This window comes from Schistocerca gregaria, chromosome 9 (genome assembly GCF_023897955.1).
Source record: "Schistocerca gregaria isolate iqSchGreg1 chromosome 9, iqSchGreg1.2, whole genome shotgun sequence".
Classification (NCBI taxonomy): Eukaryota; Metazoa; Arthropoda; class Insecta; order Orthoptera; family Acrididae; genus Schistocerca; species Schistocerca gregaria.
Genome location: NC_064928.1, coordinates 132,515,108 through 132,535,364, shown reverse-complemented (window position 1 = coordinate 132,535,364; position 20,257 = coordinate 132,515,108). Strand labels below are relative to the sequence as shown.

Sequence of the window (20,257 nt, the reverse complement as noted above, 5' to 3'; positions counted from 1 at the left end):
GAAATCGAAAGATATTTTTTGTATATTTTTTAACGGACGTAACCAATGAGATTGAGTTGATTTGGTTGTGTTTTATATTATTTTGAAAGTAAAACATTTACATACGTGGTTAACTATAACATCTAAGCTTAATTGTCATGATTCGTTGGGTGTAGTATGCATCACATGTAGAGAGGTTTAGGGTACAGTGTTTCAAAGAAGGAAAATATTTTGTGATACGTTGCGCATCGTAACGGCTGACAGTAATCAGATTTCATTGCATTTAAGTTGTAATTAAAAAATTTGTGATTAATATTTTATTGCCTTTAGAGATCACCGGTGATATCTAGGAACAATTTTTTTCCTTGTCATGTGGTGTTCCAATCTTTTATTTAACGTTGCATTATGCAATTTGAATTTTTTTCTTTGACTTGAAAAGGGATTTTGAGAGCTGTTCTTTGATCTTTTAAAATACTTCAGGAACTTTCATTAACATACTATCTTCAGGACCTCGCTGTTCATGATAACGCATGTTCAATTACTATTTTAATATTAAGTTAATGAAGTCATAAAACTTTAAAGGTAAAAAAGCTTTTATTAGAGAAACGGCGCCTGCCCGTACTCCCCACAACTTCCACGTATTCAAAGTATTGCTCTTCGGGCGTTGTCTGATGTTTGCTCCGGTATCTACCACAGCTAACTCCCAGAGGGGCCATATCATTACATCACTTTTTTAAATATATAAACGACGGAACTTGCTGATAACACATCTTTCGAGGTTTAGGGAACTATGTCCTCCAGGAGAATAAGGTGTTAGTGGTAGAGTAGGAGATTTCTGTCATTCTCTAACTTTGTTCGCGACAGTCTCCCAGAATTTTTTTCCAGTGCTTATATTTGATGTTAGGGGTGACTTGTTTCCAAAGCACTGAAGGTGCTGGAAATGTCGGCAGAAACCTGTAGTTTTTCGTCTCTTGTGCACCTTTTCGCCGACCCAGAAGACTTTAGAGCAAATGAAGTCTCTTGATCTAGGCTTCACATTACTACTCTTACCTGCATCTCGCAAGTGTGCTAACTCTTCCTGCACAACACCGCCAAATCAGTTTCGACATAAGAAACACTTTTCCAGTATTGTGAAGCTATACTACTTTTCATAGCGTTGATAAACATGTCCTGTGTCACTGTTAGGTCCAGTCTGACTAATTGCTTTTGAATTTGCCTCTGGCTATCCACACACCACACACTCACAATTTTTACAGGCACCAGCAGAGTTAATGGAATATCGTATTTCTGAAGGACTTTGGCTCTTCGGTAGTAACTCAACTGAAAAACTTCCTATTTAAACAAAGTCAACATACACGGAGTATCAGAGGAAATATTCCAGGAGGCGAAGGGGAAAAAAAGAGGAATTTAATGCGTTATTCCAAGCACGTTCATCACATATAGGGATTCAACGACAGTGTAGAATTACTTACATTTTATAGAAAATATATTACTTGAACAAGTAGGAAGCGCTGTATTGACCTTGCAGAATGGTGGATTAGTCGTGCCAGTAACATTACCTGGTCACAAACATCTTATTTTAACACTGTTACACTTTTCTTTATTGGCTTGGATGGTGAGAAAAGGACACAGCAGACAGTCGCATGAGCGGGGTTAACTGCTAGGGGTCACATCGTGGACACTATTGCACGCAAAGGAACGTAGAGATGCTAAGACTGAAAGGACAACACGTTCTTTATACGAAACAAACGAGCATAGTAGTAGTTGACGATTTTCTGGAAATTGTGAATTGCTGGTAAATGGGGAACACGCAAGCAACATGTAACAGTGAGTTACAAATTCATAATTTGATAAAATTTCATGATCAACATTTACATGTGTACCAAATGAACAGTTCGACTCCCTGAATATAGACCTTACCACACAGGACACCCAGTAACGTCTTCAATCAGTGAAAACAAGCAATATGAATGCAACAATATGGTTAATTACCTGAAACAAGACATTTCATGAGAGGGGTGTTCTTTTTAATTTTGAAATTAACACTTACTCCCCCTTGGGCCCTATCAAACCATATCGCACCAGAAGTTCCGTCACGCTTGCAGCACATTATGATGCACACAGTAGTGCAGAAAGAACAACACTACGAGTTTTCTCTAACAAGGCTGCAGCGCAGACATGGCGAGCACGGTCACAATTTAACATAAGTTATATACATGGAGAATAAATAGGAAGCTCAAACGAAGACCAATTAACTGATATTACCAGAAGAGAGCGCCACGACGATCGTGTCAATAGCTGAAAGGAAAGAACTGTCATCCAAGAATAAATTAAATTCTAAGGAAGCTTACCTTTTCAATAGTACTGTACTAATTCTATACATCACTTCTTAACTGAAGGTGTTGGTCGAAGTGTACTGAAATGATTCTGAAGTGGCAAATACTTTGCTCCTGTGCACAGTCACGTAGAAATATCAGTCGGGTATAGGGTAATGTCAGAAAACTGTAGGTCCTTTCAACACTGTGGTCCACTATTCACTGCAGTGGGCTGCTTTTAATGATCACTTCTCTGGCGTTTTCAGTCAGTCATGAGGCAAAAGCCTGCAGGACAGAACACCAGCAGTGAGTACCCATTGCAATGGACAGTGTGCATTTGCAGCGTCAGGACTCGTTGAAAACTCCAATGAAGCGGCCATTTACAGGTGTCGACTGAAGCGCACTCTATGCGCCACAAGCTAGTCTATGCCGTCTAATTCTCTTCATTCCTGCTTAAAGTGTATTAGAGGTCGAAACAAGTACATTGTGCGTACGACTTTTAGTTTGCAAAGCAAAGTAGTTGATGAACGTGGAGTCTGTACTAATGTCCTATGGAAGTTTCCAGAAAGTATGAACTATCCGAGCTTAATTCTTGAAGTAATTTTATCTGGATCTCGCCGGATTCTGTGACAGAGCGGTTCTACGCGCTTCAATCCGGAACCGCGCTGCTGCTACGGCCGCAGGTTCGAATCCTGCCTCGGGCATGGATGTGTGTGATGTCCTTAGGTTAGTTAGGTTTTAGTTGTTCTAAGTGCTTACAGCCATTTGTCATTTATCTGGATTTCTTGTAGTATTCCTTTATTGCATAAATTCGATATCAGCGGTTTAGTTATAATTCTGAAGAAGGTAAAATCCGCTTGCGAGAATTTCCGTCAAGTTTTACAATTGAAAGAAACTATACATCCCATTAGCCTTATTGGTATTATAGAACCATCATACAAAGGAGATCGGGAGAGTACTTCACTAATTATACGGTTTTGTAAACTACAGCCTCCTATACGATTCTTGCGTTAGTGAGCCTTTTCCATATAATATGCTCTGTACAAAACTGTGACAACGGCTACTAATGCAACAGATACGGCGCACAGTTTCCAGTAACTAAAATTTGTTTCATTTCCAGTGTCTGAGATCGCTGATGGCTTCGCTGTTCTTTGCACGCGGTCTTCCTCAACTAGTTCGCCAATTTTGTATTTGTCCATCATTTCCTTCGCATCAGTAGAATGACCAACATCTTCGAAAACATCTGTAGCATCCTTCCCAGCTTGCTCTATGAGAATTTCCGCACCTCCGGGGTGATCGTCCAAAAACGCAGTGATGTCGTACACTGCGTTGTTTATTACCATGACAGTACGATTTCTCTCCTTGCACTTCGCCACGTCAGTCATACTCAACAGTTTCACAGGTTCCTCCATGGCAATCATGTACCCTTAATTACCTGCTGAAACTGCTCAGACTGACCACACCATCCGCTAGTGCAATTTGGCGGATTTTTTCAAAGTTATTGGGCTGACAGAATAGCTCACTAGTTTTACTCACTAGCAGTGGTTCGATGAAGTGCCGGGAACTGCAGCTTACCTGCAAAATAAACAAAGAAAAAGCATTTAGAATATTTTAAGTTAGGACTACCTTGACTGCGCAAAGAATGCTATGAAAACACTGAAAAAGGTAACCCTTGACAGTTTTAGTTTATTAATATTGAATATGCATTTCAGTACTGAATACTTTCTGTTCAGCTGCTGATATCGTGCCTGGATTCTGCAAGCAACGGAAAACAATGTTATCTAGCAAAGCGTCGTAGCAACATCGCATAAATCAGCACTAGGACATGTAACGGACAATATGCACATTACGATGAGGTATTCAATCTAGGTATGTCATAACTTTAATAAACTGAAATGTAGCCGTTTATGAGTTTGTTTTCGTGTTATCATTTGGTATACGTTATACACATACCGAAATAATGGGTAAAAAATCTGAAGTAAGGTCAATTGGTTTTACAGAAATTAAACCACATGGAAATTACAATGACAAACAATGAAACACAAGGAAATAAGTGGCCAGGTATGTTCATAAATACCTGCTATATATTACCATAAATACTGGTCTTTTTACCACCAATACTATGTTAGAAAGACGCGATAGCCAAATTTTTTTCTGTCGGTAGATTGGTTTGGCGCATCTCTCCAATCAAGTCTGTGCTGTGCAAGCCTCTTTATCCCTAGATAACTACTGCAACCATTTGAGACACTTACTGTTGCCAAGCGTTGGTCAAACTCTAGAATTTTTATCCACGACAAGTCCCTCCATTACCAAACTGAAGATTGTTTGAGGCCTAATGACGCGTCAAGCGATCCCTTATTTCAGTTGCGATGTGGGATACATTTCTTCTCTCTCCGATTTGGTCAATACCTCAACATTAGTTATCTGATCTGCCCATCTAATCTTCAGCAATCTTCTTTAGCACCTCATTTCAAAAACTTCTATTCTCTGAACTGTTTCTCCTCCGCGTTTCATTTCCGCCTAAGGTTGCACTCCAGACAAATTTTTTCTCAGAGAAGACTTCCTAACACTTAAATTTTATGTTCGGCATTAACGAATTGGTTTTCAGAAATGGTTTTCTTGCTGCCGATCTGCATTTTAATCACGACATATCTCCCAACCAATTTTTTTGACAGCGATTAAATTACAATCTTGCTTAATTATACTCCGCAGTCTTTTAGAATGACAATGCCATGGTTGAGAGCTCAAACGAGGGCAATCGAGTGCCCATGCGTCAACTACACTGTTTTCACCTCTCATAAAGACATGACAGTACTTGTCCTCTTATTTAAGTCGAAAACGTAGTTTCGTTATTCAACGTAATATTAATAACTTATACGCAAGTATTCTCTTAGTAAAACTGCGATTCATCTGAGTGCTACAGAAACTATTATACATCAGAAACCTTGTATGCGCTGTATTCTGAAAGTCACGAAGAAAATTTTGAGACAACGTGTTATACTTCATTATCTCACTTCCTAGAAATAAAGTTGACAATAGCATCATTCAAGTATTATGAGGGCACATCTTAACTCACTCAGCTTCTTACATTTTCTGGAAGGGTCAGAACTTTACATCCATCGCCACTCTGTCGAAATTGACAGGGAGCTGAGAAGGGAGCACTTCCAGGCTATAAAATTTTCTAAGACTTCAACAGCAGAAAGAGCGGTTCTGAAGCCTCGAGAATTTGCAAGACTTTCGGAAACCTGTCTCCTGTCTGAGAGACCGTCTTTCAATGCTTTTACTTGTTTCTAAGAGGCAGAATTTGAGGACAGAGCGTGTGTGCTTTCCGATAAAGCGGTGACGCAAGAAAATTTCCACGTGCAAACTAATTGCTCGACAAAAGTTACATTTAACGACGTCATTTGTCCGAAATCCTTTAACACTGTCTCCGAGCCAGAAAAATTTCATCCTGATGACACTATCGCTCGTTAACGAATAGCAAATGGGCATCAGGGTTGAATGATACAAAATGAGCATCCACTAACAAGTGTGTGTGTGTGTGTGTGTGTGTGTGTGTGTGAGAGAGAGAGAGAGAGAGAGAGAGAGAGAGAGAGAGAGAGAGAGAGAGAGAGAGAGAGAGAGAGAGAGAGAGAGAGAGGTGGGTGGGGGGATGAGGAGGAGGCAGGCCTTCGCTGCACGTTGATCCTGACGATTAGTATGTTTATACGTTATATCAGCGACTACATAATTAGTGTGCTTAAGTGGTATTTGCCCGCGGTTTCCTAATCCTCCTCAACTATTTAACAATATTCTCCGTCACTAATGAGAAACCCTGCTAACTAAGTATTGGGTAGCCGACAGATTCTTCCTTATACCATTAAATATTCAGTCCATGGTACACTATAGAAACTGACCTCCCTGCATTCTGCTGACATGCCCATACCATTCTAGCTCTTTCTATTCAACAATATCATTAAGCGAAATCTGAACATTCATTCCCCTCTTTATTTTTCCCCCGTTTCCTCTTTTCTTCCATATCACTGCTGGACGTCTGAAAATCATCTCCACAGCTATTAGTTAGAAACTTACTTGCCATTTCATTGTGTAAACCTGTAAAAACCCATTATAATGCTTCTAACTATTACTTCTCTATCAATTCTTACGCGCTTATCCCAGAAATTCAATTTAATAAAGCAATATGAATCTCTTCCATATTTGTTCTTGATATAATTTCTATCATTTGTAATTCTACCCTTTAGGCATTTATATTCGTCAGTAGCTGCTTCTTTCCCATCCACCACGTATTCAGTTCGTTTATATTAGCCCCTACTTTTTACACTCTTACTGCAATTTTCTGTTCATATACTCCTATCCTCATAGCCTTGGATTAAAATCAGTCGGTCATCTGCAAATATGCTTTACAGTCTCTTCTGTACATATTTTATACCAGCGCAGTAAGCGAGTTCAAATGGGTATAGGTCGTAGTAGTTACGTAGAGATGTGGCTTGCACAAAAACAAGACGACGGAGACGACAACGACCAACAATCAAACGAGCTACTTCCTTATCAATTATCTGTAACAGGTAAACGATGTGATCAACTGTTGATTTATGAGCTGTAAGGCCTGCTTATTCTTCAGGCTCCATTCTTTACATTCTTGTCCTAAGAAATGTTTAATAATTCTTCTGTAAAGTCTACTGAAGGCACTGGTATGCTGTTACACCCCCGTAATTTATCATCTTTCCGTCTCTTTCCTATTACTGAAACATATCCTATTTGCCAGTCACTTTGTACAAACTTTGTGGGTGGCGCAATGAATTCCATTTTTCTAGTGGAATCGGGAATTGCTGTAACTAGTGTCATCACATACTTTTCATTACGCGTTCTAGAAGATTACACCTCCACCGTTTGGTGGATTTACGTCAATTAACATGACACGAATGTCTTGTATGTACGTGTTTTGGGAACCTGTGGCACCTTCAGTGATCACAGGCTCCATTTTCAGTTTATTTATCTCATACTAAACATGGAACTAAACTAGAAGACTTTCCATTTTTAACATTTCTCAAGCTTCGCTCGGAAAATCCTACAACAGTAAAATCTGCTGTCTAAGGTCTTGTTAGAACGGTGATTACGATCCCAAGCAAGTTGAAATACTGAAAATGTCTGCATGACTGAATACCATCTAACACAGTGAAATGTTCCACATCGGTATTGTAGCGCGTGTGACGTACAAAACAAGCAGCGAACTGGGGCGACGTCCACACGGTCAGATCTGCAGACAGAGAGGCAGCGCGCGACACAGCTACCGCTGTATAGCGTGCCGTTGAATAGAGGCGGGCCAGAACTTTGCACCTGTTCCCATTCGGCGCAGCCACAAACAAGAGAGCCGATAAGATTAGCGGCTATCGTCCGGCGACTCTGCAAACAGAACCCGCGGCGACAAGTGCGAAACGCCGCCGGCTGTTCACTACACAGCCCAATGTCAGCGACAAACTTACGCTCGGCAACTGGGACACCACAAACTAATTACTTCGCGAAGTTCGTACTAACTGCTTTGTTCCGAGGGCAATTTTATTGTAACATAGTGACTGCTTTAGTCATTTCTGACGATCCGTTTACGCCATGATCTCACGTAGCGAGCTGCAGTTTCTCACGTAAGATGTGCTATAACTGTAATTTGATAATTAATTCCCTCAGTATCACCACTTATAATCTGCCTATACTCCATTACCCATAGTTTACTTTTGCTGATGTATATTTGGTAACCACTTTTTCAAGACCATATGAGTTCCGTTCACCCCCACCTTCTATGGCAACCACAACGTCATCTCCAAACCGCACAGTATTCAGTCTCTCTCCTCCCCCCCCCCCCCCCCCTCTCTCTCTCTCTCTCTCTCTCTCTCTCTCTCTCTCTCTCTCTCTCTGTGTGTGTGTGTGTGTGTGTGTGTGTGTGTGTGTGTGTGTGTGTGTGTGTGTGTGTCCCTTTTCCTTTATTGCTTTCTCAATGCACACATTGAATAACCTCAGGGACAGGCAACAATCTTGTTTCATTCCCTACTTAACTACTGGTTCCCTTTCACGTCCTGTAACTCATACAACCGCACTGTGATTTTTGTATAAGTCTAGCAACAAAACTGTAAACATAGTGCTGCGTTACGAAGATTACGAGCGTCCAATTCACACAGCTATTAACATTAACTGGAGATTAGAGTGCTGCCAATATTTCTCGAAAGAAGAGATCCGCGATATAGTAATCAAAGCATTTTGGGGTTGCAGTGTCATAGATATCCACGCGATGACATTTAAGTATCAGACTATTTTCCTTCCACATCCAAATCTTATGCAACATATCACATTTCCAGACACAAACTTAAGAATAATGAGCCAAGTCGACGCATGTCACACACACATACTGCCATTGTTATGAGCACTCCGGGTGACGACTTTTTATTCTTCGTTATGTTCCTGCTTGCGCACCACGTGCATTGTGGCGAGACAATAATGACGCCAGCCTTACTGCACATTTCTGGCCGCCGGAGCTGTCAGTTTTATTATCGCCATAAAACTCGGCGGGGCTAGATTGACAGCCGAGATTAGGCCGGTCAATATTTGCGACTGACGAGCTCGCCCCAAAATAACACAAGATGAGCGGCGTCGCCTGCACCTCAGTCCAATGCATTGCGTAACACCAATACGAGAAACTTATGAGCATCTGAATAAAAACGATCATTAAAGAAATAAATTATCATTATGATACGTAGCAACGTTTAAAGGCACCCGAAGCCAACTTCCGTTCAACTTATAATTCTATACATGAACTTTATCCATCCATCACGAAGTTACATAGCAATGTCTGTGGTACTAACCAGTTAAAATTCCACTTGTATTTTTAACAAAAACTGTTACATTTTTATTTATAGTTGACGCTGATAATAATTCACATATATGGCTGCAATAATTTTAAATTGAGAGTGAAAATTATTGTAAATGTGAATGTATCAGAAATACGGTAGGACGGAAACTGTCTCCGTAAAGCTTTCTATGAATGTTTTTATTAAACAGAATTTTAACACGCGATCTAGTGTTCTACATTTGAATGAATTATTTGGACTATCATGTGTTCACTTTTTCTGTATTTTGTGTGGCGTCCCTGATAGTGAAGAAATTTCTCAACTCTCCGTGAGCAGCGCTGCCTTATCAGGGGTGACTGCCATTCGTCAACAAGTGCAGTAAGCTCTTGGGTGGACGAGGTTCTTCGAGGACTTCATTCAGTCTTGACCTCAAGTGCGCTATAAGGGTTTACGTCTGTACTCTTTCCAGCCCAGTCTCTGCTCTGTGTACCAGTGTATTTAAAAACTGGTCTCTTCTGGGTTGGGTGAAAAGAACTCTGGGCGCTAAGATACAAATCAGTGTGTGTCAACTTGCGGTACACACAGTGGCCGAGACGTCCATCCGACATTCGTTGTACCAAAAGATCTCGAAATAACATCCTTCCCTTTTTCTCTGTCTTGACAGTGAACTGGACGTATCGATGCATACTGCTCATGTGCTCAGGAGCTTCTACGCCGTACTGCCAGACAACAAATGTGTCAACATAATGATTGAACATTTTGAGCAACTGATTTCTGTCTTAGCGCCCAGAGTTCTCGTCATCCGGTCCAGAAGAGGTTTTTACATACACTGGTACACAGAGTAACAGTTTCTGCCGAGGATCGCTCTGACTCCGAAAATGATCATCTTACGCACGTGTTCCGAAAGAACGGCCGTGGGTCAGGCGATATGAAGTCATCCTTCTCAAAGGGAAGTGAAAATCCTGATCAATCACGTGACGAGCTACCAAATGTAATCCTCCCTTTCTAAGGCGCGACAGTCAGCAAATTACCGCAGCTCTGGGAGGAAGGGGTGTGACACCTTTCTTACAACCTCCGAAGGAGATAAAGGAGACGATACGCCCTGTTGAGGACACACTTGGCCTCCGGATAGCTAACATCCCTTGTTAGTGCGGAAGCAATTACGTCAGTCAGTTCATCCATACCGTTTCCGGCCGCTGTGCAGATCAACAACCGCATTTTAAAAATCGAGAAGTGGAGAAATCTGCACACACATTGGCGCCAATGTCTGCGCAATCATTACGTAATTACCTATCAATCAGAAGCCGTCTATGGAATAGACAAGGCCTTCACAGCAGCAGTTTTGACAGTCAGTTGCTCCTGACGAAAAAGCTAGACGTAATCGACGAAAGCTAGAGGCTTTTCCCTGACTGACGCTGCAAGCAGTCCGAGAATGTTTTCTACAACAGTGCCGTCACGAAGGATTTCGTTCTAAACTTAACAGCTTTCTAAAGCCGGCCGGTGTGGCCGAGCGGTTCTAGGCGCTTCAGTCTACGGTCGCAGGTTCGACTCCTGCCTCGGGCATGGATTTGTGTTATGTCCGTGGGTTAGTTAGGTTTAAATAGTTTTAAGTTCTAGGGGACAGTTGACCTCAGATGTCGAGTCCCATAGTGCTCAGAGCTATTTGAACAATTCTTTTGCTTTCTAAAATTTCCTCTAGGCGCCCACCTCTATACGCAATGTTTGACAAAACATGCATTTCATCTAAAAGGGGATTCACAATTTTCTCAGGTGGATTCAATCGATAACATTCCTCTCACTAATAAGCGACCTGGTCATTTTGCCTTCACCCTTAATGTAGCCTGAAAGTTCTCATCACGTTGGGTGGGGTAAAGAAAACACGAACGAATTCCAAATGCGGGTGAAAGCAGCAAAAATTGGGAAACGGCTCCGAGAAACGGCACACAAGTGTACTATTTTCAATTTTGCTTCTAGAGAAACTGATCACTGTCACTTTTTACATGAGTCACTAATGCACTTACATCCATTCCGGAGCAAATTATGAATCCTATTAATATAGCGAAGCAAGCTGTCTAACGTAGAGCACCTGGTGCAAATTAATCACTAAGTATCAACTTCTAGATGTTGGCAGGCACTTCACAGCTATTCAGACATATTACAAACTAAAATCTTTTTAATTGTTTTGTAGAACGCAATTAAGATGCGATGTCTTTAAAACAAAGTCTGTAAAATACGAAGCAGTGTTAATTTTATACGTAAAGTCACTATAGCCATGAAATCATCAAACTATGTTATCTCGTATTACTAGCACTTTTCACTAAAATTTAGTTCCTCTCGACATAAAATCTGTTTTGTCCTTTCCTTGCAGAAGTAAGAAACGAACATGTAGGAGGGCTGTCTAAGGAACAGCAAAGTGTAAACTATGGGAACGTCCTACGAACTGTTAGCACAAAACCATCTGCGCTCCTCATTTTAACTTTCCTAACTATCTGCTCCTTGGCGAAATGTTTGCACACACACTACACCATTCTATCCAGGTGCGAAATCTGCGCGATTAACTGCTCGCAACCATTCGCTCGGGTGAGAGTAAGGAAGTTATTCGCCCCGAAACTTTAATTCATTCATGGTTTATCTTCGGTCCCTTATCAGCTACTTCCAGGAGCTGGCGCTTTATTAGCATCTGTCGTGAGCTACCAATTTCCGTCATGCTGTGCTCTCAAATATTTTTCCTTGGGCACATTTTACGTCACAGACGTACATCGGAGTATTGCTGACGACTGTCGTTAGGTAAGAGTCGCTTTTAGAAAACCGTGTTTGCACAGCATACGTAAGTGTGTTTGCAATATGATTTAACGTCAAGAGTCCAAGGATTACTCAAATTGGAAGCCAGCTTCGAGGAGCTATAACCGGTTACTCAGGTATTCGTAATTTCCAGTTCGTATCGCACTGTGTCGCATATAGCTCAGAATGTTATAGGTCTTGGCCTACGCCAACCCCACACTTCCTTTTTTCTATATATATATATATATATATATATAAAAAACACCTAATCGGATAAGGATCTAGCGTTACAAAATACGGTGAAGGATATAGCGCACCGCTCTGGTACCGTCAGTACCTGATAAACGATAGGTTAAGAGATTACTATACTTGTGTGGACATGCGCTTATCGTCAGATAATAATGATGTCCTATACTCCTTCACACAGCGGAGGAGAAAAATGCGGGAGACCCACACCGCCGTACTAGGCAAGGTCCTAATGGAGGTTGTTTGCCGTCGCCTTCCTACGACCGTAATGAGGATATCATCAGTAGACGGCGCCAGTAATAAGTTAACACACATGTATCCAATGTCACAAATTCTTAAGTGTATAATCCCTCCAAAAGCATCTCTGCTATCATTGTTTGTGTTATTTACTCATTATTCGCATAATTCAGTTTTATGTGCTTGCTCATGTTTAGCTGACCTAATAAAAATGGATAGCTCTGCAACTTGAAAAATAGGTTTTATTTACAATTATATATGCAAAAATGATTTTTCATTATACTACGTTAAAAACCTGACTAAACATTATGGAGTGATTTCACCTAGCCGCACACAGAAAGTCCTGAGAATAGGTGACACTGGATTTTTAATTGCTATGAAAATATTTGAGAGATTTAAAACAAAAACTTGGGTAGACGAAATAGATGTTAGTAAGGAAGACAACTATTCCTCGATGACTTATGCACTGCATTCACCTCACGTTTTTCATTTTAAGTATTACAATTATTTTCACTGACATTAAAAATTCACAATCACAAATTTTCAAGACTCTGTATGGGCCTAGAAGGAATTACTACATATTTTTAAGCCTAATTTAAAAACGTGGTATATTAAAATTCATTTTTATTTAAGGAACTATTTTCTGCGCTTTCGTCTTTCGCGTGCGATATTCTTCAATCAATTTAAAACCTTTCAATTTGCTTACAACAGACAAAGTTCATTTCAGTGTCAGTCTACCCGAGTCAACCAATACACCGCGTCCTCTTACAATGTCGCGAAAGTATGCAGCGCAAAGCGCTTCGAGAATTGATTTCCTTTTTTGACAGGAAAAAAAGGAGGCAGAAAAATTATCGCTCACATCTTATGAAAGAATTATGTGAAGACGCTAAAGCGGAAGTCAGCCTCCACATAAAAAACGCAACTAGTAGAATTACTTCATTATTTACACCATAACTGATAAAACTGCAAAAACATCGCTTATGATAGATGTAATTAAGTTTTTCGATCACGCATAGCACTGAAGGGCAGAACACTTAAACGTGACCGCTTTTCTGGAAGCAGCATTAAATCTTATCTGCCCGCCGATTTGTCGTCAAAAACTACACTTTGACATAGCTTCCCTAAAGTAGCTGTGCATGCACTACATCTAGCTGTAGCATTATTATTACTGTATCAACTAACACGGCCTACAACTTTGAACGACGCTATAGCAGAGAAGATACTCAATTATGTCTTTGAAAAGCCATGAACATCGCACAGGTGAGTTTGCTTTAATTTTATTAAAGCGACAGCTCATATACTTTTGAGTATCAAAAATTTGCCCCACGAAACAAGATACGAAGTTCTGTGTTACATTAGATTTTTAACTATTTGGTTTCACTACTTGTGCTACAGGAATTATTTCGAACACTGCGGACACAGAATTAAGCGAGTTAACTTATTATCCATTTCAATTAACTGGTTTACCTGCCTAGGGTAGCTTCCCATTCTGGCAACAAATATTCCATACTCAAATGAAAACAATTACGATTGTTATTCGTGGACGTGCATTTCTGCACTCATACAATTAAGTACCGTATTTGGTAATACTTACAGAAGTCTTGCAGAACATTTACTCTTTTGTGGAGTGCTTACTTAACAATACACTTCAGATTTGATGCAAATTAATCATTGCGCAAACAACGCTTTCACTCTTCCTGTAACGAATCGAAGTCTCCCTCGTGAATTGCCCAAACAACTTTGGAAATCAGTCTTCTATCATTAATTTGTTAGCAGCATAAAATTTTTTAATGCTAACTGTAATTATATCCCCTTCGGAAACATTCCTCTACCATGGAAACAATGGTCTAACAGACAAGAGTAGTCAGTTACTCATCTGTACATGGTATATACATATGAATGAACTGCTTGTTCCTCTTTGTTATATTTATCTTTAATATTATAAGTATCTATTGCTAGAGAATATTACAGTTTAAGCTTTATTTCTTCACTACATACACTATTTTGGAGACGTTTCGCCTCACACAAACCACCCGAAGACAAAAATCACCTACAATATGGTTTCGAACCCGAACTAGTTTATTTCATTCTTTCACTGTACGAAAATTCTAGTAAAGCGTAAGTTCCGATATCTGAGGCTCATGATGCACACAACTCGTACTAAGAAAGCAATCTACTAATTACACTATTTAATAACCGATACAATCCCGAGTTTCTGCGATTTCCAACAGTGCGTCACTTTTGCCCTCGTACTTCTAACAATGAGGAAATCACAAAACTCACGATGTGGAAATAACAAAAATTATCGTATTTACACGGTGTCTTTGCCACTAAAATTAATTTCTATATCGTTTTACGTACAGTAAATTAGATTAGAATTTGTGTACAGAACTAGCGCTCCAAATCCATCGTTAAGGATGGCAGTTTTATTCGCTAACATGGATTCCTTAACACTTAACACGCGCTCTGGCTAGAAGTGCCACGAGTGACATGTTGATTATGTATGATAAGTACGCAACGGATGCAGCTTTCTACTGCAAGAAAACTCCAGCTAATACTGTTTGGTGTCGACTGTACTGTGTCAACAGTGCGTCAGTAACGGCAGTTTTACAGCTACTCCAGCTGCACAGCCGTTTATCGACACGACCCTTTCCGATTAATACTCATTCTCCATTTTTCGCCAAGGAATGTTGCGTTTTAATACACGTCGTATGAAACTACTACTTGCAAAAGTAGCAAAATAAAATGCACTTTACAGTATTGTCACACTTAATTCCTGGGCCTCACGTAATTTTCTAAACTAAAAAAAAAAGCCTCAGATGCTGCTAAAATTCCGAATCCAGTGGGGAGATGAAATAACTATAATTATCATCATTTAACTCTTCACATCAGGCCTTTAGCTTACGTCTACCATGCTTTCGGGCAAACTAGCTCACGTACGACGTCCACATGACTTCTTTTGCAAACACTGACTGCCGGCTATTATTTTCGTCAACGAACGTTTCGAGAGAATTCAGGACTGATATCTTCAGCTTTCCAGTGCAGAGCTTAATATCTCGAAAACACACACACACACACACACACATTCATTCGTGGGATAAGAATGTGACGAATGGCGAATTGCTGATCTGTAAAAAGGTTATCTAGATACAAAGTTACTTCATCGCAGCTGCACACAAAACAGTTTGAATGTGAAGATTGCTCAGTTTAATAGCACACAGTCACACTGTCATCGTCGGTTTCGCGAACGCCCCTGTGACTGCCCATAGATTTCAACTTTTCTGAAACTACTGCAGGTACCGACAATGGTGGAACGCTAAAATATTTTGCACTGTGACGTTACGAGGATCTTGTCCAAACCAGCGTTAATAAACGTTACAGTGCAAACTTTTTCAACAACTGTAGAAACTAAATGCCACTAACTAAAATAAGAAACTGTGCGTTGTGATTCACGTCCGGAGGCGAAAGTCATGTCAAGGACGTCATTTTCCCGCACCCACTGCGATACCAACTATCAATTTGTGGTGGAATTATGCGAATCATAGGGAATTCCTGGAGAATTGATAGAGTGTTTGTACAAATCAGTCTGTATACCGCAAGTATCAACGGTGATAAAAGCCTGATGCTTGCTCTATTCCTTCGCGAGATGCAGAAAGTATTAAGTAGGCATTCAGTTCTCTTGACGGTCGGAGTAAAACTCTACATTGCTGTTTACTAGGTTAAGCTAGTGTATACCAAGTATGGGATAAGAAACCAGAATGGATAACGAGTTCTCAGCAGAAAGAACCAAATACGTCCTCCCCGATGTAGGCAAAGAACGTAGGAAATTGTTGTCAAATTCAATAGGAACTACAAATAATTAGCGCTTGGAGCAGGTAACTACCAACACAGCGAAATTTAACGTGAAGTGTGTAAACACACTAAATAACTATACGTTAGACAAGGGCAAATAAAGGAGAAACAGAATAAATCAAATGGTCTTACATGAAAAATTCGCGTCCTTCATGAACAGCTGATAGATTTAGTGGAAAGTACAAAGCGAATTTCATGAGACATCTCTCAGCAGTTCAGAGGTTCTTTCAATAAGAGCAAAGCACTCTGTTATAACATCTCACAGTGTAAATATAAATAACAATATCTGTGCCCTTAGTGAACTAATCTCTGACCTGCTCTATGCGCTCTAGTGTAAATATGTATTTAAAGAAAAACTGGAGCGATATCTTTGCGTGCAGTTCGTCATAAATGCGATCTATACTACTCTGAAACGTTAAATCACGGTGGCTCTCCATAACAGATGAATCACACAAAGCACATGATTACGCTATTAAATATTTCTGGTCACAGTCTATCATATTTCGGCACATCATACTAGTCTTAGGACTGAAAACCACATCACACTTTTAAGTGGAACACCGACCAAAAACTTCCCGATTTGAAGCGAGTTATTGTATCCTGTCAACACACTATTTTTTGGTGAGACAAAAAAAAACATCTAGTTTCACGCATTTTATAATATGGAGGTACGCAACATTATTTCTACTGCAATAGGATAAATTTCCGCTGCACACTGTTTCAACATATCGATGGCGCGCAATGAAACCTTCCTAACTTCATCTGTCTGTGAGAGCCTCGTAATTTCAGTAAACTAAATCTCCATTATTAGAGAGAGATTTGAAAGTGCATGGATTTCTCTAATCTGTCAATAACGCTTCTACAGTATAGTTGTACATGCAGCACCTTTATCTGTGTCATTCCATATTTTTTTTAGAAACTAGTTTGGTTTCCTGTAAAATTTAACGAAATGAAGTACAGGTATATACCGCAAGCCCTCTTATGATGTGTGACGTAGGTCTACAACAGGGACTGAACCGTACAAGTGTTTTGTATGCATACGTTGATACTGCTACAGTGTATGGGGGGGTCCTGATCAGCGTACAGTTAACGTACACAAAAAAGGCGGAGCCTTGTTCGACTGGCGAGTGAGTGCAACAGAAATGTTGAATAATAGACACACATCGTGCTTCAGAGAGGATATTACGAATACTCTCCCGCAAACACGATTAGACAAGTAACCTCTCCCAGAGAGCCGCACAAGTGCTCAACATGCGAGAGAAGGTGGGCGGAACATTAATAAATGGTACAGTAAGAATTTCCGGCGCGCTCTTGACGGTGAATCGCAGACTTTAGATCTACGAGTATTTTCGTGTATGCACCCTTTCCTATTTTACTTAGAAATGGCGCGCGGGAACATCTGTCGGTTAAGTCTCATGACGAGAAATCTTATTCCTCCCTAAAACGACGCATTCTTGGCGTTAACCTAGAGTGTCAGCAGACGGCGTGTTACACAAACAATTTTTATTTTCTTGCGTCAACAATCACAAAAGGATTTCTAAATGTAGTTACCGGTTTCGACCAGCCAGTGACCATACTTTCGGCAAACACACGCTGCGATTGGCGTCGTAAAGTTCCCCCCGTGCTGTCAACATAAGCTTACATGTGCTTTATAGTCGGACTTGATTTGGTTGGCATCTGACGTTTAAAGGTCCAAAAGTTGCTCCACAGCGTTCCGATCTAGAAGACGACAAAAAATATGAATATATATAGTGTCTCTAGGCATGACAGAATCTAGCCATTAATTAAAATTAGGGTCAGTTCTGTTAATATATTTCTTCGTTTATTATCAAAATACCTCGCTCGGCAACTGTTCTTTCAAAAGTTGGATATCACATTGCGTTTGATTCTACCGAAGACAGCTTCGTTGTTGCAAAATGGCCAGTGATTTCACATGTATGAATCTCTAAATTTCTATTTGCTGCGAAAATGACGTGAAAATTCGGAAATTCGCGTATGATGTAGACGTACATAGTATCTCCCTACGACCTTTTTCTTACTACCTTCTCGCACACAATAGAACACGCTGAGTCGTCGTTTACCCCCTAGTAAAGTCATCAAAAAAGTGGAACTGTAAATTGATTCAGAGAACATCGGTGAGCAAAACTGGTAGTTGACCCTATACAATCAAAAGGACAAGGTCCTCCACTTGAGTACTGAAAAATTCCGTTAAATTTGGGAACAAATGTTAAGGTTATCGTTTCGGCAAAGTAGCTACGTATTTGGATTACGGAAATTTTAAATTGGTACAGTCATATAGAAATTGTAGGAGAAGCGAATCGAAAACTTGAGTTTTACTGGCAGAAAATTTAGAAGATACAACAGCTATAGTGAAGAGACCGTCTAAACTACACGTCTTGCCCGTCTTCCTCTTAAGTATTTCGCTCACTGTGGGATCGTTATCAGATAGAGTGGACAGAGGACGTCGAACAAGTTCAAGGAAGGGCAGCTCGTTCAGTATTATGGCGAAACAGGGAGGAGTGTCACGGATATGATAACGAAAGTTGGGGCGTCAGTCATTAAGAGAAAGGCGTCTGCGAAAGGAAGTCAACCTGTGCGACACACACACACACACACACACACACACACACACACACACACACACACACACACTTAACAGTACCGTAAAATACGATGTCCCATAGTAAGTACTTATGACTCCAAGATATGTTCGCCGCATTCATAGCAAAAACAGATTATTTATTTTCACACTTAGCCACACTGCAGAAAAGCAACAGAGCTGATGCTAGCCGGTAAGTGGCAGTTTAAGGAGGTTGGGATTCTTCCTAATGTAACTTTCGAGAATGAACTAGTTGCGTACCAAGTGGGATGTTATTGAAGTTAGCCAACCTATACACTGAGGGATGACAAAATAAGAGAAAACAGAGGTGGGACGGAAAGATTTACGTGTTCGTTTTTCCTACGTGCTATTAGAGAAAAAACGGTCGAGAAATAGTCCGAAAATGATTCTATGAACCCTCTGTGAAGCACTTTAGTCTCAATAGCAGAGTCTAACCGTTAGGATGAGAAAACCGACCGGTTAAAAGTGATATCGGTATTTAAACTTTGAGTAACAGGTATTTTTTGGTATTTGTTTGGATCTGGTTATAACAAGTGTTTATTTTTACTAATAGCCGAATAATAAAACGAAATATCAATTAGCCAAAGCAAGTCCTAAAATTTTTCGTTTTTAAATAAAGGTTTCTGAAAAATAAAAGATAAATTTTTATTCGTAAAATTTAACCTGCTTTGAAATATTACGTTATTACACAAAATGAAGTAAAGCGATCAGTGCTATTTTAATAACAATGCCGACAGAAACGAGCAAAAAGCACTAGCATAAGAACTGGTACAGCAATGCTGAAACAATGCTCCTGTTAGCACGTGGTGAGGGCTGTCAGATGGTATGGATGTAAATGCAGTTTGCAAGAGTTTCCCCCATCTGGTCTGAATGGTAGTTCCTCAGTGTCGTCGTTGGACATCAGTTTCGTTACATAGTGTCACCATCCCTAGTCCGGCAGTATTTTACGAATTACGATGCTCCATTCGCTTTAATAGATTAAAATGGAAGGAGCCACTACACACTTGCAACAAAGAGAAAACTTTAAACATAACAATTCATTCATAGTTTACAATAAAAAATCGAAAGCTGCTGATCTGCTACCTGTGTCTACAGAAAACGACTATCTGATTTTAGCCTCTGAAAATGGTGAAACTAACACGAAAAATGTTTTCACGCTCAGTTTTCACCCTTGAGCACTGACTATTCGTAATGTCGGAACAGCGGCCTGATCCAAGATTACAACAATTTTGAGGAGAGTCCCAAAAAATTAAAAGGTGAATACTGGTGATTTTTTTTGTAGTAGTCAACCACCTATCGCCTTTCGAGAAAAAGCAGCGAATAGTCTACGGACTTATATATGCCTATTTGATTTAAAATTTTGATTCTGTGGGTCACGGAACTGAGGGAGT

General features: G+C 40.1%; 1 protein-coding gene across 11 annotated transcripts in view; it reads right to left on the bottom strand.

The window, feature by feature from the left end:
• The window catches only part of LOC126291677 (spectrin beta chain), a 462,415-nt gene that overhangs the window by 287,052 nt on the left and 155,106 nt on the right, over window positions 1-20,257 (bottom strand). The gene's annotated exons all lie outside the window — the stretch shown is intronic.